Source organism: Meriones unguiculatus, chromosome 12 (assembly GCF_030254825.1).
Source record: "Meriones unguiculatus strain TT.TT164.6M chromosome 12, Bangor_MerUng_6.1, whole genome shotgun sequence".
Classification (NCBI taxonomy): Eukaryota; Metazoa; Chordata; class Mammalia; order Rodentia; family Muridae; genus Meriones; species Meriones unguiculatus.
This window is the reverse complement of record NC_083360.1, coordinates 32,931,246-32,954,133: the sequence shown is the minus strand read 5'-3', so window position 1 is coordinate 32,954,133 and position 22,888 is coordinate 32,931,246. Positions and strand designations below refer to the sequence as shown.

Below are 22,888 nucleotides of genomic sequence, written 5' to 3'. Positions count from 1 at the left end.
AGATGGCTCAGTGGTTAAGGTCCTTACTGCTTTTACAGAGGATTTGGGTTTGATTTCAGCACCCACACAGTGGCTTTCTAGTATCTGTGACTACAGTTCCAGGGCATCTGACACTCAACACCCTCTTCTGGCCTTTGTGGGTAACAGGTATGCATATGATACACACATACACATAGGCACAACACTTAAGAAAAAGCTTTTAAAAAAGTAAAATTAGAAAAAAAGCCAAACAACTACATTGTTGATTTAGTGAAGATTACGACTCCTCTCTTTACTTTCTTTCTCTTTTCCTTTTCCTTTTTTTTTTTTTTTTTTTTTTTTTTTGGTGGCTTGAGGGTAGACCATGTCTACAAGGTAGAGCAGTTTTCTGTTAGTTCATCCTGTGCTGCTGGGTATAAAGCATCGACACACACACACACACACACTTTTTACTGTACTGACAACACAGATGACAAGAACAAGTGGTCATTTTCTTGGGCTTGTGAAGCTGGGACTGCCTCCAGCTGCTGGCTTCTCCACTCTTGCTCTGTCAGGGTTAGGGAGTCTATCTGCAAAGGGAGAGAATGAGGCCAGGCAAGTAAAGAGGCATGAGATGAAAAAATGGATCAGGTTGCACTGAACTTTTGAGGGCCTGGTGCTTTCAGTTCTTTCTTCATTTCAGTGCTCTTTGCCTCCGTGACGCCAGTAAAGTTCTGTCAGCGGTAAATCATGGTTTTTGTTGGTTTGCTTGACTTGGGTTTCTTTCTCATGTAGATGCTTTATGTTGGACATGCCTGGATGCTAGACCTTTTGTAACTTTACTACAGAATTTTAAAAGGCTTGTAAATTTCATAGAATAATGTCAATTGTTTAGCAAATTTTACTCCTAGAAAAATTCACTTGGAGTGAGAATACTGTTAACTGTAAATAAAAGAATTTCATTTTATTTAAAAAATTTATTGGGGGAGGGGCTGCTGGAAGACACTCAAGCAAGTGCTACTGTGCTGAACAAGTATGTGGAGAGATGGGAAAGAAAGAAAAGAAGATAGAAAAATGGAGTGGTGTGTGTGTGCTAAGGAGAGAGGTGGAACTGGAGACATGGTGGCAGATGGAAGAAATGCTGTCATTCCCCAGTAGGGTCAGCAGAATGGTGTATAATAGCCTGGAGTTTATGCTGATATAGACTCAGTCTGAAACCTTCAGCCAGGCTGCAGGGTGGCATTGGCTCTGAGCAATGATGGAGGCCCAAGATGAGGAAAGTTTCGCTTTCTGGATTGCACCTCCTTGAAAGACTACTGTGGCCAGCAGTACCACCAGAAGACATGTTGGTATCGGTGGTCCATACTGGTGGCCGAGACCTCGGCAATGAAGCCCGAGATCCGTGTGGATATGTATAGTCTGGGCTGTGTCCTCAGGCTTTGCTGTCTTGGGAGCCCTGCTGATGTTAGTGACATGTGTAACCACTTGAGACCATGTTGAGGCTCATGGTTCAAGCAGCTGCAGAGGGCCATAAGTGGGCCCCAGTGGTCCTGATACACCAAGAGGTAAGGGCCATGTTGATGACTGTGGCCCAGCCTGCAGCCTGAAGCAGTGCTAATGTGCATGGGGACGGACAGCTGGCCCCGCCCCCACGAGGAGAGCCAGCCCTGCCCTTGGTATGGCCACCACTTGGCTCTCTTTAACTTCTGATGTGTGTAGGTGGAGAAAGACTCATCCTCCCTTGGAGGGTTGCCCACGAAGAATTTGATCATGCTCCAGTGAATATATGGACCGCACAAAAATGGACTTTTTTTTATGTGTGGGGGGTGGATGGGAGGGGTCACTGGGAAGGTGGGGAGACATGGGAAGACTGGGAGGTGAGCACTATGGGGTGCATGGTATGAAACTCCCAAATAATCAATAAAAGAATAATTAATTTTTTTTTATTGGGGCTGAAAGATGGCTTAGCAGTTAAGAGCACTTGGTTTCACAGAGGACCTGGATTTGCTTCATAGCACCAACATGGTAGCTCACAGCTGTTTGTAACTTCAGCTCTGGGGGGAGCAGATGCCTGCTCTGACCTCTGTCGTGAAGGTTATCTTATATATGTGAGTGATGCAGACATGTTCATAAAGTAAAGATAAATCTTTAAAAGGTGGGTATATGGGGCTGGAGAGATGGCTCAGCGTTTAAGAGCACTGTCTGCTCTTTCAGGGGCCCCAAGTTCAATTTCCAGCAACCACATGGTGGCTCACAACCATCCATAATGTGATCTGATGCCCTCTTCTGGTATTCGGGGGTACATGCAGATAGCACTCATATACATAAAATAAATAAATAAATCTTTAAAAAGTTGGTTGTTTATAGGGGAAGAGATGTTGCCCTTTTCGTATGCACAGAAATGTACACAAGTACACACACACACACACACACACACACAGCCATGCATTGCAGCATGCTTCTCATGTGTGCACTCACCTAGAAGAGTAATAAAATCACAAACTATGACTGATGATTATATTTTCGTGTGTGTGTGTTCCCATCCCTCTTTTAAAGTTCTGACTTAGTGCATACCTATTTTGGAATCTGTTTTCCCAGCCAGTTCACTGTTTCATCATAATGACTTGTCTTATTTACCTTGCTGCATGATGAGCCAGTAAAGCTGATAAATTGTTGAAGCAAGGGAGGCAACTTTATCTGAAGTTGGTTGGGTGAGAAGATGGAAGACCTTACCAAAGTCTGTCTTGTTGGGAAGCTAGTAAAGTGATGGCTTACATGAAGATGGGTGTTCCCAGACTGAGAGGGAACTTTTCATGGAAGGTGGACAGGAGGAGGAGAACAGGTAGAACATGATAGATGGAATACATCTGATTCTACTTGCCTAGTCATGAGATTCCTTTTACTCTGTAGATCTCTAAAACAGAGATGGCTACTTCCTTGAACTATTCTTGTCCTGGATTAGTGTGCCAATTATGTAGTCACATACTGTGCAGTGTATAGAGTAGAGCTCGCTAAACTATAAAAGCCCTGTAATGTCTTTCACCATTCATACTCCTGTGTTTACAGAAAGTTAAATTAGTCCAGCTGTGATGGTACGTTCAGTTTCTTTCCCACTATAAGAAACTGAAAAACAGGGTAAACAGAATATATGAAATTGTCCTTGGACTTGAACAGTAAGTAAGACAGAACTGTGATCACTGAGAGGACAGAAACACATTACCTAAGTATATGATTGTTCAGGCTTTGTACTTTGATGCACTTTCCTGAAGGAGGAAATCAGAGAATCCAAGCAGAGGAGAAGCCCTGTCTGAAACTTAAGTGAGTTTTAGAAAACTTTGTCTTGACTAAACAAAATGCCAATGGTTTCTTGAGGGTGGTTAACATTTAATTGCCATATAGAGTAAGCCACTACTTGGGAACCATAAATGTGACGATCGGAGTTATACAGATGTTTCAGTTCTAAGCCACCAGAGTAAAAAGATGTCACTTAACTGAGGGCATACCTTTCAGCTGAGAGCAAGACTAACCTGGCTCTGTGATAAAGGTCTTTCTCTAGGCCTCTTCTAACAGAGCTTCAAATTAAGGCAAGCCTTGAAGAGCTAAGATAAAGATATCTTTCCTCTTTGAACCCGGGCCTGGGGGTAGAAGTTTATAATCCTAGATGCCATGGAGGTCAGTGTAGGAAGATGGTAAGTTCCAGGCCAGCCTGAGCAATACAAAGTTTAAAAAAAAGTAAGAACACTTGCCTAGCAAAATTAAAGTTCTAGGTTTAATCCCAGTACCAAGAAAATTAAAAAAAAAAAAAGGAAAAGGATATGGTTGATTATTTCAGAGTGGGTATAGTAACAATGAATTATAGATTTTGTAATATATCTAGAAGAAACATTGATGATAATATTGTTGGTTAGTTATTTTCCCAGTGTGATACAAGCCAGAGTTATCTGGGTAGAGAGAACCACAGTAAGCCTGTGGAACATTTTCTTGATTGACATGGAAGGGTCCAGTCCACTCTGGGCAGCTCTATCCCTAGGGCTACTCTGTCTATCTAGATATCTCTTTGTCCATCCATCCATCCATCCATCCATCCATCCATCCATCCATCCAATCGACAGTATTGCGATTTGTAGCACAGTCTACCCTGCAGTCTTCTTGTCTTCACTTCCTGAGTGGCGAGATTAGAAGCATGCATTAACACACTTGGCTTTTCTAATAATCTAGCATGTTTAAGTAAAAGTTAGAATAATTTTTTTTTTAAAGGACAGGACTTTTTATAGAACAGGCTGGCCTCCAACTCACAGAGCAGTAGAGGATGACTCTGAACTCCTGATTCTTGCCTCCTGAGCGTTGGCATTACACATGTGCCACCATGTACAGTGCACATATACGGTGTTAGAGATCAAACCCTGGGCTTCATGCATTCTAGGTAAACACTTTACCAACTGAGCTAAATCTTCAGCTCCTAGAAGATTAAAAAAAAAAAGAATCTCTTTTAAGAAAGTTCCAAGAGGCGGGGCATGGTGGCTCACACCTTTAATCCTAGCACTCTGGGAGGCAGAGGTAAGTGTATCACTGTGAGTCACTGCCAGTCTGATCTACAAAGCCAATCTAGGACAGCCAAGGCTACACTGAGAAACCCTGTCTTGAAAAACCAAAACCAAACCAAACCAAAACAGAACAACTGCCTCTGCCTCTCTTGAGTGTTTGGATCAAAGGTATGCGCTACCACCGCCCAGCCTAAGAACTTTTTTTATTGGCTCTTACCAACTTGTATTAATTAGAATGTTAAAATAACTTAAGAAGAAGCTTTTAAAAATATCTTCTTTAGTATTTTAGAAAGAAGTTGCAAATGGCTATTTTATATACAGGAGCATTATGTTATTGTAAGAAAGTTATTGTGAAAGGTGTATGCCTCATATTTGGGTCACTGTGTATGACTGCACACTTCAATTTTGTATAAGAGTATTTGTCACTATTCTTCAGAATCAACAAAGGACCCTTCTTATAAAGCTTTTTGTAGTCCAGATTGCCTTTCTCTCTTCCTCCCATCTTTCTTTTATCATTCTTGATGTATTGCCCAGGCAGACTTCTAGCTTCTGGGTTTAAGTGACCCTCTGATGTTAAACCTTAGTATAGCTACACATACCAGCAGCCTGGCTATTGTACAGACTTAAAAAAAAAAATGGAAGTTACATTACAAGTTGTAGCATAGACCTATGAGTCTTCATTTTATTTTGTTTTTAAACTTTTAAAATTATTTTATTTGTATGAGTTTTCTGCCTACATGTGTGTCTGTATAGCACTTGTGTGCGTTGTGTCTTCTGAGGCCAGAAGATGGCATTGGATCATATGGCACATGAGTTATTGATGATTGTGAGCCATCCTGGACATAGAACCTGGACTCTGAAAGAGCTGCCATAGCTCATAACCTCTGAGTCATTTCTCCAGTCCCTCATGAGACTTGACGGTCACATAGAGTATGATTTTTATTTGACTACTAAGTCAAATCATTTTTATTTAAAGGTCTTTTGTTTTACTAGAATGAGTCTGTCAGGCAACAGCATTTAAGTATTTATTAATGGGGGTGAAAATTTTCTCATTTTATTATCAGTATTTTTAGGTAAATAGTGGGTTAGTGCTAGTAGGTAAATAGAAGTAGATAAATTGATACTATATCCATGTTGTATATGGATAAGCTTTTTAGCTTGAAGATTGTCTGAGTAAATATCATTTACTAATTACTAAATGGCACGTGAATAGTTAAACAGCCAGGGATTACTTGACAGAGGGGAAGCTGCATATGAACTTTAAAATTTTAAAATAGAAACTTGCCTTGGAACTTAAGCAAGTTTGAATTTAAGAAATAGCGGTTAGCTGTTGGTATTGGCATCTGGCATGAGATGAATTTGAAATATTAGTGAGTGTGATTTATCCTTGTGCTGTTTGAACTTTGTTTAGAGATGTGTAGTTACTAGCATGGGTCTCTAAACTGGCTACCTTATTTAAATGGCTTCTATGATTTCCAGTTAATGTTGAACATAAATTTTTCTTCTCGATTAGCAGGTAGAATTTCTCTGGAGGATGTGTTCTTGCAAAATAAAACCTTTTTTTGGGGGGCGGAGGTCTAGACTCCAGCCTAGGACTTCCCTTGCACATGGTAGGCAGATGTTCTACCCTGAGATGTATCTCTAGCCCCTTGAAGTATCTTTGTTTGTTACTGTCTCGATCTCTTGCAGAGTTCACTTAGGTATATTAATAATGCCTTATATTTGCTAGGCACTGTTATGTTTTGGATATATTTGCATAGGGTAGATGCATGGTGTCTGATCTCATTCAGTTCCTAGCTTGAGGAAAAAGCAATTGGAGTTGGAGACTTAACTCATGCCTTTCCTTTCCCTCCCCTCCCCTCCCCTCCCCTCCCCTCCCCTCCCCTCCCCTCCCCTCCCCTCCCCTCCCCTCCCCTCCCCTCCCCTCCCTTTACCCTCTCTCCTTTCCCTTCCTTCCTTCCTTCCTTCCTCCCTCCCTCCCTCCCTCCCTCCCTCCCTCCCTCTCTCCCTCCCTCCCTCCCTCCTCCCTCTTCTTTACTGAGACAAAGTTATTCTGTAGCCCACTCTAGACCATGCTGGCCTGGAACTTAGAGATCTGCCTGCCTTTGCCTCCCAAGTGCTAGGATTGAGGAGGGCAAGCACCACCGTGCCCAGCTTTACTCATGCCTCTTCTTAGTTAAATGGAGAAATATTCCACATGATTGATAGTCTTTAAGTTTCTTTTGGCACAGGAGTTTTACTAAAAAAATTTCTCAGGTAAGTTTAAAGGGAATAAACCACATTAGGAGTATAGCAGGTCCAGTGAGGTGGCTCAGTGGTTAAAGGTGCTCATAGACAAGCCTGACCAGCTGAATTTTTATTTTTTATTTTTTTTATTATTATTGAGACGGGGTCTTACTATGTAGCTGTGGCTTGCCTGGAATTCTATGTAGACCAGGTTGGACCTGGACTCAAAGAGATCTGCCTGTCTCTGCCTCATGTGTACTGGTGTTGCTGAGTTGGCTTCTGAAAACCTGAGTTTGATCTCTGGAAACCCGTATGGTGGAAGGAGAGAACCTACTCCTGAAAATTGTCTTCTGACCTCATATACACACATACAATAAATAACTGAGAAAGAAAAGGGATATAGGTACAAAAATAGTACCTACTTTTAGTACAAAAAAATGGACCAATGAGTTGGTTCAGTGGATAAAAGTGCTTGCTGCAAAAGCCCAATGATATCAGGTAGAGGGAGAGAAGTGACTCCACAGATTGTGCCCTGTTCTCTACGTGTACACTAGCACGTGTGCGCGCGCGCGCGGCGCGCACACACACACACACACACACACAATGAAGAGAAGGTCTTCTGTTGATATGGTCAGTTGAACTTATATCTTTCTATAAGGGACATTGTAATGTAAGGCAAAAGTCTGCAATCATTGCTCTGGATGTTCTAGGGGACAAATGTATAATGATGTTTTGCTAGCAGTCATCAAAGTCATTGTTACCTTATTTTTTGCTTTCTGTCATTTTATTATTGATGAGGATGTTTCTAGGCCCTACTGTGCTTATTTTTTTTTTAAGTGTGACCATATTCTCTCTCTCCCTCTCTCTCTGTTTTTGTTTTTTTCAAGGTAGAATTTCTCTGTGTAGCCTTGGCTTTAGACTAGGCTGGCCTTGAACTCAAAGCAATTGCCTGCTTCTGCCTCCCTGAGTGAGTGCTGGGATTAAAGGTGTGTGCCACCACACCTACCTACATTTTCTCTTTATAAAGTTTTTTTTTAAATTAAATTTATTTTTTCGTATGTGTGGGCATGCCAATGTCATACGGAGGCTAGAGGACAACTGCTGGAGTCAGAGCATCTCCTTTTACTTGTGTGAATTCTTGGTAGCGATTGCCTTTATCTGCTGAATCATCTTGCTGGTTTATCTCTGTGCTCTTTGTTTTATTCTGTTAGTCTTTGTGTCTGTCTGTCTATGTTCATTTCTACAATTTCGTATGTGTGTGTGTTTTAATTTAGTTTAAAGACAAGATTTCACTGTGTAGTCCTGGCGGGCTGGAACTAACAGTGTAGGCCAGGATAGCCTGAGCTCAACAGAGAGCCTCCTGCCTCTGCCTCTTAAGTTGAGGTATGTGTCACCATACCCTACTGGTATTGAATTTTAAAAAAGTTCTTGTTTTTTATTTCCTCTCAATTTTAAGTTGTTTATAATGGGCCCTTTTATTTTTCTAGAGCAGTATTAGTTACCAAAAGAAAAGTATAGATGAGTATAGATGGTATAGATGGGCTTTTCCAAAGCATTGTGCAGCCTAGTGAATAACACTGGTATGAAATGATTAAATGTTTCCTATGTGTTTTCTATTAGCTGCTGCTTTGTTTGCATCAGTACCTTCCAGAGCTTATTTTAAATAGGTGAACAGTAGGGTCTTCGTAAAGAACTAACACATAGGGCTAAAACCCTGTATCTTCATTCTTCCTTTTCTTTCCTTTCTTTCTACTCGTCTTTGACAGAGTTTCTTATATAGCTCATGCTGGCCTGGAACTTACTATTGGCCAATTGAGTCTCACACTCAGCAGTCCCCCTGTTTCAGTTTCCCAAGAGCTGAGATTATAGGTATGAGGTTCCATATACACAGCTCCTTTTATACCTATTTTCAATCCTGGTCTTTTTTCCTTGTCTCTCAATCCTTATATTGAGTTTCTATTTTTTTTTTCCTGCTAGTTCCCTCAGCCCTAATATATGTACCCCTAACGAATATGTAACCTTTTTCTTAAAAAAAAAAAAAAAAAAGAAGTTATTTAATTCTATTTTATGCATTGGTGTGAGGGTGTTGGATCCCCTTGACCTGGAGTTACAGACAGTTGGGAGTTGCCATGTGGGCTCTGGGAATTGAACCTGATCTTCTGGAAGAGCAGCCAGTGCTCTTAACTACTGAGCCATCTCTCAAATCCCATAACTTTTTTTTTTTTTTAGAAACTGTGTTTTTCTTTTATGTATTTTCCTCCTGTTGATGGATAATAGGCTATTTTCAGTTTCTGTTCTCACGATACAGTGAAGTTTTGTTTTGATTTTAAAGGTACCTTCAGTGAACATGGCTGAGTTCTTTGCTAGGTTTATAAAAAGTACTAGTTACTTGGTCATTGTGCTGGAGAGATAACACAGTGGTAAAGAGCACTCACTGTTCTTCAGAGGACCCATGTTTGATTCTCAGCACCCACATTAGGCAGCTTACAACTTCCTGTAACTCCTGCTCCAGGTTAACTGATGTTCTTCTGACCTTCACTTACACACACGCATACATACATACATACACAATACACACACTAAAAAAAGAAAATGGTTTTAAAAAAGTAGTAGTTACGTGGTCATACTATATTTATCTAACCAATTAATATATTTCTAAGGCAACTCTTCAAAGTAGCTGTAGCAATTTTACCATCACCAAACTAAACATAAATATGCGGGTTTTGTGTGTGTGTGTGTGTGTGTGTGTGTGTGTTTTCTGTCCTCTCTCCCCCATTCCCAGTGCCAGTACCAGTATTCAGAATTAACCAATAGCATGCTTACTTTTTATTTTTGGAGACAGGATCTTGCTTTCTAGCTCAAGCTGGCCTCCAAACACATGATCCTCCTGCCTTGGGCTCCTGAGTGCTATGCTTACAGTCATCAGCCATATCTGTTTGGTTGTTTGTTTTGGTTTAAGAAATAGTTTTAATTTGCATTTTTCTTGTTATTTAGGAGGTTGGTATCTTTTTATGGTGTTGGGTATTTGCATTTCTTCTATCTTTTATTAGTTTTTTTTACTCAAAAACTCGATTAATTAATGGATATATACTCAGTATTGTAGATTATTTATTGTAAGTTAGCTTTCAAAAAGGGTATATTTAGTGTTTATTTAGACTCTTGTAACTAAGTACTTTTTAATCTTTTGATAACATAATAGTTTGATAATATTGATAATAGTTTGATAATATTACAGCATGTCCCCCCTTCCTTCCACCAAACTTTCCCATGTACTTCTGTGTTGCTCTCTTTCAAATTTAGTTCCCTTTTCCTTTAGTTATTAACATGTGTATGTATGTGTGTGTGTATATATATATATATATATGCATATATTCTTAAGTATATAAATGGCACTTACTCGGTTTATATAATGGTACTTGTATGTGTAGTTTCACGGCAGACCTCTTGGTTTTGGGTAGTTAGTTAGTATGTTGTTGACTAGGGAAGACTTATCTCTTACTCTTATCATTCCTTAGTTGCTTGAGGTTTGTTGAGGGTTGAGGCTTTGTGAGTCTTAGCACTTTCCTGTTAGTTGTTCAGGTCATGTTTAGGTACCCATGCTGGTGAGACTTCATGGGGATACCTTTTGACATTCTAGGAGACAAAGTCATACAGTAAATGTCCTGTTTGTTTTTCTCCTATGATCTTTCTGCCCCATTTCCCACAATAATCTTTTAGCCTTAGGTGCAGAAGTTGTGTTGTAGAAGTACCCTGTAAGACTAGGCTCCGCAACTCTACATTTTGAACATTTGTGGTTTTCCATACTGGTTAGATTCATCATTTTTTAATGGTATTCTTTTGCTAAAGGAGGGTTCATATTTTACTGAAATGCTTGTGTTCAGCATTGAGCAATATTTGGGTGATGGGAGTATTATGTGAAGAGTGCAATAGCTAAGGGTCAGGGGATTCTGGGAAGCTCACTGATTGGGTTCTATACAAATAACCTGATTTGAGCCAGGTGTAAGAGCTGTAGTCTCAGCACTTAGTCGGTGGAGGCAGAAGGATTGCAAATTTGAGGTAAACTGGGTTATGCAGTGATATCCCCAGGAAACGAAATAAAGCAGAAATCAAAAAGCTTAACTTGTTTTTAAGTTAAATCAGTGTCACTGAATTTTTTTTTTTTTTTTTTTTTTAGATAGAATTTCTTTGTGTGGCTCTGGCTGCCCTGGAACTCACTTTGTAGACCAGGCTGCCCTTGAACTCACCTGTGCCTCCAAAATGCTGGGGTTAAAGTGTGTACCACCACCACCTGGCTTCAGTGAATTTTTTAGTATTTAATTTCTGAATAATTGTCCAAAATTTGAATTGCTTGTATTTAAAAATATTTTACTACATTCATTTAATTGCACATGTGAGTGCTGCTTAGCATGTGTGTGGACGTTGTGAGACAGTTTGTAGGAGTCAGTTCTGATAAAACTCAAGGTGTCTGGCTTGGAGTCAGGCACCTTTACCCACTGAGCCATCTCACTGACCTAATACTTCTATATATTTTTAAAGATTTATTTTCTTTCAAATTAAGTGTATGTGTCTGTCTTTTCTTGGAGCTATGTGCCGTAAGTGCTGATACCCTCGAAGGCTAGAGACATCAGATCCCTCTGGTGCTGTAATTATAGTGAGTTGTCTGATCCAGTTGCTGGGAAATAAACTCAGGTTGTCTGCAAGAGCAGCAAATACTCTTGGTTTTTTGAGATAGGGTTTCTCTGTGTAGCCTTGGTTGTCCTGGACTCATTTTGTAGACCAGACTGGTCTTGAACTCACAGAGATCTACCTGCTTCTGCTGCCTCCCAGAGTGCTGGGATCACAGACGTGTTCCACCAAGCCCAGCCTTAGTGCATTTTTGACAAATATATATTCTTATAAAATTACCACCATATGAAGATATCTTTCCTTGTTTTTCTCTGCTATCCTAGTAAATGACTAAACTGACTGCTGTTATTAGAGGTTAGTTTGGACTCTAATAATTAATAGAAATTTTCATACCCAGACCTTTTAACAGGACTTCTGAGCTTATGATTATACTAGGTAATTGAAAACACGAACAAAAGAAACCCGACTCAAAACCCCCAGAAAACAAAACAAAAAAAAAAAAACAAATAAAAAAATTCCATGAACTAAAGAACTGTTAGTTAAAAATCTTGTTTTTCAAGCTGGGCGTGGGGCTGCACGCCTGTAGTCCCAGCACTCGGGAAGTCAGATGCAGGCAGATCTCTGTGAGTTCGAGGCCAGCCTAGTCTAGAAAGCAGGGCTAGGACAGCTAAGGCTACACAAAGAAATCCTGTCTCAAAAACAAAACGAACAAAGAAAAAAATCTTGTTTCTCTACAGTTGTGGCATATTTCTGAATGGTGATTTGACAACTTTACATCACTATTTAATAAGCCACAAATATTGTGTGTGTGTGTGTGTGTGTGTGTGTGTTTAAGTTCTGCAATGGAAATACTGACACAACAAAGTTAGCAGAACTTGAATCTCTGAAATGAGATACAGCGCAGTGGAAGGAAGGCACAATTAGCTCATCTACCCTTCTCTATTGCCGCACTTGCCTCTTAGATGTTAGCCTTACAGCCCTGCTAACTGTTACATGCATTGACATTTGCTTTGTATTGTCTTGTGCATATAGACATGGTTTTGAACAGAAAACATATAAAGTGATACAAAATTTAATCCTTATTCAAGATTTCCTTTTTTTTTTAAATGTTGTAGTCCTCTCAGAAGGGAGAATGAAACACCACCACCACCTCTCCTTTTCTTTTTCTTTTCTTTTCTTCTTTTGGTGTTTATTTATTGAGACAAGGTTTCATTATTTATTTTGCCTGGAGCTTGCTATTTAGACCAGGCTGGCCTCCAGTTCATAACAATCTATTTTTTCAGTGCTGGGTTAAGGATGTGTATCACTATTCTTGTTTCCTCTTTAAAAAAAAGCAGACGTGTGTGTGTGTGTGTGTGTGTGTGTGTGTGTGTCTAGAATATGCTGAGATTATAGGTAATGGTTCTTTTTTAAATTTATTATAATTTATTTACTTTGTATCCTAGCTGCAGTCCCCTCCTTAATTCCCTCCCAGTCCCGCTCTCTGTACCTCATCTCCTCCCATGCTCCTTCCCCAGTCCACTGATAGGGGAGGCCCTCCTCCCCTTCCCTCTGACCCTAGCCTATCAGGTCTCACCCGGACTGGCTGCATTGTCTTCCTCTGTGGCCTGGTAAGGCTGCTCCTCCCTTAGGGGGAGGTGATCAAAGAGCCAGCCATTGAGTTCATGTCAGAGACAGTCCCACTTGGATACTGAGCTGCCGTGGGCTACATCTGTACAGGGTTCTAGGTTATCTCCATGAATGGTCCTTGGATGGGGTATCGGTCTCAGAAAAGACCCCTGGGTCCAGATGTTTTAGTTCTGTTGCTCTCCTTGTGGAGTTCCTGTCCCCTCCAGGTCTTTCTATCTTCCCCTTCTTTCATTAGATTCCCTGCACTCTGCCTAAAAATATGGAAAGCTTCACAAATTTACGTGTCATCCTTGCACAGGGGCCGTGCTAATCTTCTCTGTATCGTTTTCGTATATGTGCTGCCAAAGCGAGCACCAGGCAATGGTTCTTAACCTCTGGGTTGAAACTGTTTTAGGTGTCAAATGACCCTTTCACAGGGTTGCCTGAGACTATCAGAAAACACGGATACTTATATTACCCTTCATAACAATAGCAAAATTACAGTTACGAAGGAGCAACAAAACTAATTTTGTGCTGGGCAGTCACTACAACACGAGGAGCTGTATTAAAGGGTTGCAGCATTAGGAGGGTTGAGAATCACTGGTGTACTAGCTTCAAATTAAAGCTTAATAAAATGTCATGTATGTGTAGACCCATGAATTATACATAAAATATGATGCACAGCATTTACAATAATATTCTTATTACCGTAGGGCCTTTGTTTTTGTTTTTGGTTCATGCTAGAAGTTCTATTCAGAATGTTCCTTTTTTGGTTGTAAAGTTTACAGAGCACTGAATTGGCATACCTAAATGATTAGCAAAGTTATAATCAAAGGAACGCATGGAAGTGAAGCCAATGATATGACTCAGCTGATTAACAGTGGCAGTCACTCTCAGGACACTTTACTGGAATTATAGTATAAAGTTTCTTTTCATTTTACCTTAAGGAAACAAATGATGTAATATAATGGATGTTCATATGTCTACCTATGACCTAATTTAATCAGTATTTATCTTGTCTCAGTTGCACACTTAAAAAAAAAGAACATTTTGTTACAATGTAGTTTGCATTTTAACAGGAGTTCTGGAAGCAATATAAGGAACTTTCAGTACTCTTGAATAGTACTCCCCATTTTTTTTTTCCTTTGGGGTCACTTGAGAATTAAGTTGGAGGTACTGTATTTTCCCTCTAAATACTTTTTCCAAGAATAATAAAAGCCTTTTTTCTTGTATATCAACAGACCTTTTGAGACAGGAACTCATTGTCTCACTCCTGATTGGCCAGGATCTCACACAGATCTGTGTGTCTCTGTTCTCCCCGTGCTTGGATTAAAGCTATATACCGTCATCCTGTCCTGTTCACTGATAATTTTTGATGGTTTTGAGTAGAATTTTTTATATCCATGTTCTTAGATATACTTCACAGCAGGAAAATATTTCATGTATTACTTCAAATTGGCATTTCATTAAAATTTTTAGTGTATTTTAAACTTTTTACTAAAAGCAAATGTATCTTGGCTTACTATTGTTCAAGACATTTTGAATTCATGTTTGTATTCATTGAGATGTTGTCAGCAGGAACCCTATCTGAAAGTATCTTCACTTCAAGTTTTTAACCAAGAGAAGCATCTCTGAGTTTTTCACGCATTCAGTGTGATGGTACAGGCCACAGGTATAGTTCAATAGTTCAGTGGTAGATAGCGTGGGCCTGGGTTCATTTCCCAAGACAGATACACACACACACACACACACACACATACACACACACACACACGGGGCAGTTTAACAGAGCAGTCATTTTTAGTTTTTAAGTCTGCAGCTTCAGGCCTGTGCAGATGATGTATTGTGCTCGTCTGGCTTTTCTTGTTTTTCATGTGGTAGCACCTGTGATTAGGGTCTTGCTCTATGGATTAAAGACACTGTTTTCTTGATATTATCTACGGAAGCAATTCAGTTTGTAAAAATGAAAATACTAGAGTTCTTAACACACATGTAAACAAAATGAGGAACTCTATTAAAACACTTGAAGAAGGTGGTGCTAGTCTGCATATTACAGAGCTCATGCTTTTTCTTGTATAGATAACTGTTGGAATTTTCAGGTTTACATTTTAGTGTAAATTGGTCAGGTCTCCTCTACTAAATGATTTCAGTACTTTGTTATAGCTTGTAATATTTGGAAAATTTGAAAAGATCTTATTACTTGGGGGAAAATTGAGACACACAAACTTTTGTCGAATGATGAGCTCTGTTCTACTCTAGTAGTTTAGAATCTAGAAGAAGTGCGCTAGCTCTTTGATGTTGGACAAGTCAGTTAAACCTGGGGAGCTTGAATCCCCCAGCGTGAATTGTGTAAGTAGGACCTACTGCAATAACCCTGTGATGCTAGAATGAGGCAATGCATGAAAAGTATGCATACCATAGTGATTAGCATGTAGGTCAGTAGTTTTGCTTTAAAGTGTGAAAATGATAGTTTGTTTAGAATTTGGTTTTATTTCAGATGATAATTGTTACTTAAACTAGTTTTGCTGTATTATTCTGTTACAGCATTTAAGCTTTGTGTATGAATGTGAGCACAAACACACAAACTGTAGTTCTCTTGTGAACTGAGAAATTGACACTTATATACTTAAAACCTTTTAAAGAGTCATTTTTCACATGTGTTGTTTTTCTAGTAATCTTATGAGATTGTGGACTGAGTCAGAAAAGATAATTATATAATTTTTGAGGTTTGAAGCAGATACTGAGAGCATGTAGTAGCTATTTATTTATAGTAAGGCATTAGTGGAATAACTAATAGCTGCATCTATTAGTTTGCCTAATCTTTATGTAGTACTGTATTTATTCCCCATAGTACTGTTGGGTACAGTTGCTGTTGACACAGTGAGAAAGACAAGTGACTTGTACAAGATTGTGTAAGATCTGGTTTGGGTTTTGAGGCAAAGTCAGGTTGACTTTTACAGCTGTTTAAAAATATCTTGAGAAAAACATTGTTTCACTTGCTAGTGTATAGTTTCAATTTTTAATTTTACTGAGTATTGGAATCCCTCTGACAGGCTTTTGGTAAAATAATAGGAATTAGAATGTAACTTCAAAGTAAAAGAGGAAGTTGTATTCCAAGTGGTCATGTAATTCCTTTAACCCCAGCACCTCAGGAAGCAGAGGCAGGTGGGTTTCTGTGGATTGGAGGCCAGGCCTGGTCTATATAGCAAATTACAGAATGACCAGGGTTACATACTGAGTCGCAAACACTATAAACTGCAGAGTTACCCTTTAAGCACAGGAAGTTTTGTTTTAAATCTGATTTTTGCCAAATAATTTGCTCTTTGATGAAGTTTGCTGCTTTATTAGATTGATTAGCCTTTTTCCATTACCTCATTGTAGGAGAAAAGTTCAGTCTTTTAAACTGTGAATGTGGTCATCTAACCCAATGTGGGTGATGTGAAAAATGAGCAACAATAAAAGGTTTCTAAATATCCTGTGACCGAAAAATTAAAACCAAATCTGTAGTGAATCTGAGGAGTTTGAGCAGGGATCACTTTTGTTGTATTGGGTGACTTCACTTCAGTCACAGTTCTGAACACATAATGTGCTTTGCATGTGCTGTCACTCTATTCAGGCCAGCGAATGCCTGATGTATTATGCCTCAAATTGTTGACAGTTTTTACTTTGTTATTATTCTGTGGTGGGTAGATGTATCTGAAGGTTTTGGGGAGATAAGAGATCTAGTAAGTGACAAAATCTTTTAACCTTCATAAACTTCAAGTTCCTTTAAGCTCTTAGAATAATCAATCAATTGAAACAAGTCTTTCTTGGGTCTGTTATACAGGCATACATGCAAACAGAGTGTTCATATACATAAATAAATAGATCTTTAAAAAATGTCTTTCTTAGCCAGGGTCTGTTAATATTCACCTAGACTACTGAAATACTGGCTGGTTCTCCACTGTACTGTGTGAGTGTGTAAAACCACTTTCTGACTTCAGAAAAAATTAAATTGTGTTTTTACATACACAGTTTTTTACTCTTAAAGAAAGATAATGATTTCATTATGAAAAAAGGACAATTATTTCTTATTCCTTGGCATGTTAGTGTCAAATTAGTGTGTCTTTGTACCCTATTGCATATGGGTTTTGTTTTTTGTTTTTTTTTTTTTTTGTAGAAACATTGATACTAAGTTTCAGCAATTTTGGAAATGGCCCAAAATATACTGCTGCCATTTTGCACGCTGTATTTATGTGAAAGTGTTCTTAGTACCACTATAAAAGCAAAATATCAATCGACTCTAAAAACGTTCAAAAGGCTATCTATTAGATATTTGGCCAACATGTAATTCTTTATGTAAAAGTAGTCAAATACACCCATCTTACTCATTAGTATGCAAATTTGCTTTTGCCTTTAATGCATTATATGTATTTCAAATAAAAGTTTTGTGATTATTAGTAAATGTTTCACTTGTGTGCTTGTTTTCTATATGTAAATGCCTGGGCTCACAGAGACATTTCTTGGGTAAAAGTTGCAAGTATAAAATGTTTGGGAAGCCCTGGTTTAAAAGACAGCTCTTCACTTGTAAGTCTCATAGATAAGCTGGCATTTCTTCCTTTCTTTTTATCTATACCCTGCAGGTGTAATGTATACCAAGATTATTTAATATTTTTATAGTACTGACCATGACTTCATTTTTTTTTTCTTCAAGACAGAGTTTCTCTGTAGCTTTGTATATCTTTGTAAACCAGGCTCTCCTTGGAGCTCACAGTGGTCAGTCTGTCTCTGCCTCCCTGAGTGTTAGGATTAAAGGTGTGTGCCACCATGCCCAGCTAAAATGAATCTTGGGAGAAAGTCAGTTTTTTGTTTTTTGGATATGCTTGGGAACTTTTAGGAAGTTATAGCCTGATGCATACACTGACCCGTGAACCAAACAGCCTCTGGTCAACTCTTCTCTTCCTTTGCTGTCGGATTTGCTCTGTGCTGGCATAGTAACAGCATAAGCTCACAGTGCAGAAATACTGGGCAAGGGGACTTCCTTCCTGCCCTGGAGCTTTTTCCTAAGTTGATGCCAGCTCTGAGACTAGTAAGCCTAGGAATTTTAATGGAAAGCCTGTTTTCCTGGCTTTCTCTCATTAGATTATTAGATTGTCTTAGTGTTGAGATATGGGGTAGTGGGGGTCTAAGAGAGGAGTAGAAAGTAGTGCCTGGCTTGAGAATATTTTTTAATAAATGTTTGACTTTTGAATGAATGGGTTATTCATCCTGTTAATTTCTGAAAATGCTATTAGCTTTAGTACATCTAGAACAACATAAAATATTGCCAGGTTTTTTATTCAGTGGCCACTTACGTGCTTTGGTAAGTCAGTTATGTTCAGTGCTTACTGGTTGCCAAGATATTCTTCTCCAAGACTTGTGTTTCTATACACTGCCTACCTTTGAGGCTCAGCAGCTATTTTATTTTCTCACTTTTTTCTTTCAGAAAACTGAAATTTTATGAAATGCTAACTTTTAGAACAGTGGTCCTCAACCTTCCTAATGCTGTGACCCCTTAATACAGTTCCTCAAGTTTTGGTGACCACCCAACCATAAATTTATTTTTGTTGTTATTTCATAACTGTAGCTTTGCTACTGTTAGGAATTGAAACATAAATATCTGATATGCAGGATATCTGATATGTGACCCCTGTGAAAGGGCCGTTTAGACCCCAAGAAGGTCATGATGCAGATTGAAACCCACTGTAATAAAATATAAAATTTTGGTGAGTAATAGGGTTACATATAATTCTTAGGTCTGAAATAGGTTGCAAAATACACTTCATAAATTTATGTTAAAAGAGACTGTTATTGAATAGTGGTATCAGTATTTATAAATGCCTAGGTTTTTATTTATAGTTTTTTGTTTGTTTTGCATTGTTCTGCACTGAACAAATACCTTTGTAGATATATACCATTTTGAAATCAGTCTTTGATTTGGAATCATGCACACAGTTCTGGTAATACTAATGAGGAAAAAATTACATTGACTTTTGAACTTAGGTGTGAAATTTTCTTGGTCATTAGAATAAGTTCTTTTCTTGTTTTTCTTACAGAACTTTCCCAGGACTGGCTATATTATTTACCAAGGGCCTTCTTCAAAAATTGTTACTGCTTTCAAGAGGGTTATAGCAGAGCATTAAATCAAGTGCAGGGCCGTGTGGAGCTATGCAGGTCATTTGTTCTTGAAGCTAGCTAGCCATGTCTGGTTTATATCGAATTTCTTTGTAACAGGTGATTAAGACAACACATTTTCTAATTTTGTTGTATAGTTATATACTTTTGCCTTAATATGAAGAAAATGTCTGTACTACAATTTAAAATACTCTTAAAATGTATTATAATGTTTTATTTTCTCACTTAAGATCAGGGTAAGGAGCTGGGTGGTGGTGATGCATACCTTTAATCCCAGCACTTGGTAGGGAGAAGCAGGCAGATCTCTGTGAGTTTGAGGCCAGCCTGGTCTACAAAGTGAGTCCAGAACAGCCAGGACTACACAGAAAAACTCTGTCTTGAAAAACAAAGCAAAAGGTGTGTAAGGTGAGCCATAGTTCAAATTCTACTTGTTATAAGTTTAAATAAATATAAAAAGAAAACACAGGTGTCTAAAAGATAAGAGAAAGGAGCTTTATTGCTGCTGATAGCTTGTTGTATATACTCAAGCTTTAATGTCTTTTGGACTTTCAGACTTGATCATCTTTTTACTCCTGAGATAATCCTACAACCTTTTCAGGTGGGATTAGCTAAAACTTCTTTTAGAAAAAAATGTATGTGGCGGGGGAGATGGCTCAGTCAATAAAGTGTTTGCCCTACAAGCAGGAGGTCCTGAGTTTGATCCTTAGTACTTACTTAAAAGCATGTACCTGTAATCTAAATGCTGGGGAAATGGAAACAAAAGTATCCCACGGGCTTACTTATCAGCCAGTCTAGCTGTATTGATAAACTCCAGGTTCAGTGAGAGACCCTGTCTTAAAAGGAAAGACAAAGAATGAGGAAAATACCCAGTGTCAATCTAGCCTCCATGTGCTCATGGACCCATGCAACCCCCACACCACGACATACATGCAACACTTACTAGTACACACAGGTTCTGAGTGTTCAACTTCTAAGAATAAAAATAAGAAATGTGCCTTAACTTTTCAAAGTGGACATTGCAGTGGACATTGCTGTGAGATAATTTTCTATGATGTGACTAAGAACAACAGTTGGCATGGACTTTGAACTATCAGCTCTAACTTAAGAGTATTGCTATACTTAACTGATGAGAAATTTGGTGGAAGTTGAAGCTTGGACAATCTCTTCTGAGTAGGAAACTGGGAAATAATTTGGACACTGAGCCGTCTTTTTCCTGTTTCCCTTTGAAAAGATTGTTACTTGTTGCCAGCAGATAGCACTGTTTGCTTGGCAGAAGGTGCTACGTGGCCAGCTCCTCCGAACAGTCTAACCCTGCTCTAATCTTGATCTCCCCAGAGCAAAGTAAATGTGTGGAAAGTTTGGTCCTTCTGAAGAGTTTGCTTGAAAACCTGATCAGTGCTTGCCCTTCGACTGCAGGGAAGACTAGGAGCTTATACCTTTCCCAAGGCAGGCTTGGAATAGATACCCTGGTGACTTTTTGGAGAAATGGTACTTATAATCTGGATGTGCAACTTTACTGTGGGATAGTGTCAGCATTGTGCTTTTAACTCACCCATTATTAGAATCAGTAGGATTTATTTGTTGTTTTATAAGCTAGAAATAGAACTCAGGGTTTTACATGTGCCTGGTGAGTACATTACCTTTTAGCTATACCCTCAGGTCCCTTTTTATTTCCGAATGTGATAGTCTACTGTAGAAATATACCACAACTTACTCATCTAATCACCTGTTGTTGGGTGTTTTGGGTTTCTGGTTTAGGACAGTTGAGAAAAAGTTACTGTGACCATTTGGGTTAAAGATATTCTGTGATTCTGTTTTCAGTTATCTTGGGTTAATACTTAAAAATAGAATTGTTAGGTGACAGGATAAATGTGTATTGAGTGTCATAAAAAGACTGCTCAAACTGTTTGGTAGAGTGGCAATGTCAGTTTATATACTGTAGTAATAATAAAAATGAAAATTATAGCACTATACAATAGCAGCAGAAATATATGAAAAAGTAAGTCAGAATAATTGTACAGAATGATTCTATTCAAAAGACAAACATAAACTTGTTAGGCATATATATACATAGGCTAACAGTATAAACAAGTGCGCATGCGAGGAGTCAGAGACAAAGTCTCTGTTGTTTGCTGTTACATGTCCCAGGATGGTTGCCCAAGAACTCCAGAGACTCTCCAGTTTCTTTCCCGTGCCTTCCTAGGAGCAGTGGGAAATGGAGCGAAGTAAAGAATGGCAGACTACCTTGAATCTGCTTGACCCTGCCACTTCATTCCAGTGATCTGAAATATTAATATATAATATGTTTGATAACTCTTGGTCCTGCTCAGATTAGGTGAAAAATCAAAATGAAAGCAGAATTCTAAAGAAATATGGAAAGACTCAGATCTGCCCACTGGGTAGTAAAATAATAATAATTTAGAAAATAAATTGTCAAAACATGAAGCTTAAAGCTTTTTGAAGGGGCTGGAGAGATAACCCAGCAGCTAAAAGCGTTCACTGCTCTTAGAGAGAACCTAAGTTTAGTTCCCTAGCACCCGTACGGTGGCTCACAGCCATCTGTAACTTCAGTTTTAGGGGATCTGATATTTTCTGACCTCACACTCCTGTACACATGGACACACAGGCACAACACACATATGCATAAATGAAACAAATATGAAAATATGTAAAGTAGTTCAGTAGTAAGTGATTTACAATGCATTATGAAGATTAAAACCGATTTTGTATTAGATAAACTAGGATCCTGACAGTTCACATTGGTAAAGATAGATATTTACTTAGCTTTTAATCAGTTCCCTATAACTTCATTTTGGGAAACCTGGTTTGTTCTCTTCTTTCAGTTCTCTCATTTCTTCCTTTTTCTTACCACATGGCTCTTAATTTCATTTTCAGTTTTTTAAAAATTAATCTTTCAAAATGTTTATGTTTATAATTGTTAAACACATTTTTATTTCAATCATCAGTTACAAAGGGTGAATGATTACAATGAATGAATTATACATTGTACTTTGCTAGAATTGTCACTGTGTTATTTCTAAAACAAAGTAGTGGGGCTGGAGAGATGGCTCAGAGGTTAAGAGCACTGTCTGTTCCTCCAGAGGTCCCGAGTTCAATTCCCAGCAACCACGTGGTGACTTACAACCATCTATGCTGTGATCTGATGCCCACTTCTGGGATGCAGGTGTACATGCAGATAGAGCACTCATATACATAGAAAATAAATAAATCTAAAAAAACAAAAACAAAAGCAAACCCTAAAACAAAGTACTCTATATATTGAAGTAAAATGCAATATCTACAGCAATATATTTCTGGAGAATGTTTAACATTTAGTTTGTGAGTGTTTTTTTTTTAAAGTTTATTTATTTGTTTGTTTATTTATTATGTATACAGTGTTCTGCCTGTAGGCCAGATCTCATTATAGATGGTTGTGAGCCACCATGTGGTTGCTGGGAATTGAACTCAGGACTTCTGGAAGAGCAGCCCGTGCTCTTAACCTCTGAGCCACCTCTTCAGCTCCCTATGGTGAGTGTTTAATTATAGTTAAGATACTTGATGGTTTTAATATAAAACAATAGTTTTTTGTCCCTTTAAACTAATTTTTTGAGTATATTAGAATCCTGGATTGCTCACAGTATTGTTTACTTTCCTTCTTACTTCACCTCTCCATATCTCTTCGTTTTGTTTTCCTTTCGTGTCATGGCTTGGGATCAAACCCAGTGCTTCGCACATGCTAGGTGCGTACTCTGTTACTGGGCTATATTCTTAAC

At 38.6% G+C, this 22,888-nt stretch overlaps 1 protein-coding gene and 1 pseudogene across 4 annotated transcripts in view; one reads left to right on the top strand and one right to left on the bottom strand.

Annotated features, from left to right (window-relative positions):
- Mtmr3 (myotubularin related protein 3) overlaps nt 1-22,888 on the top strand; it is a 111,734-nt gene that overhangs the window by 22,126 nt on the left and 66,720 nt on the right. The gene's annotated exons all lie outside the window — the stretch shown is intronic.
- LOC132646950 (U6 spliceosomal RNA) lies at nt 13,237-13,337 on the bottom strand (annotated as a pseudogene).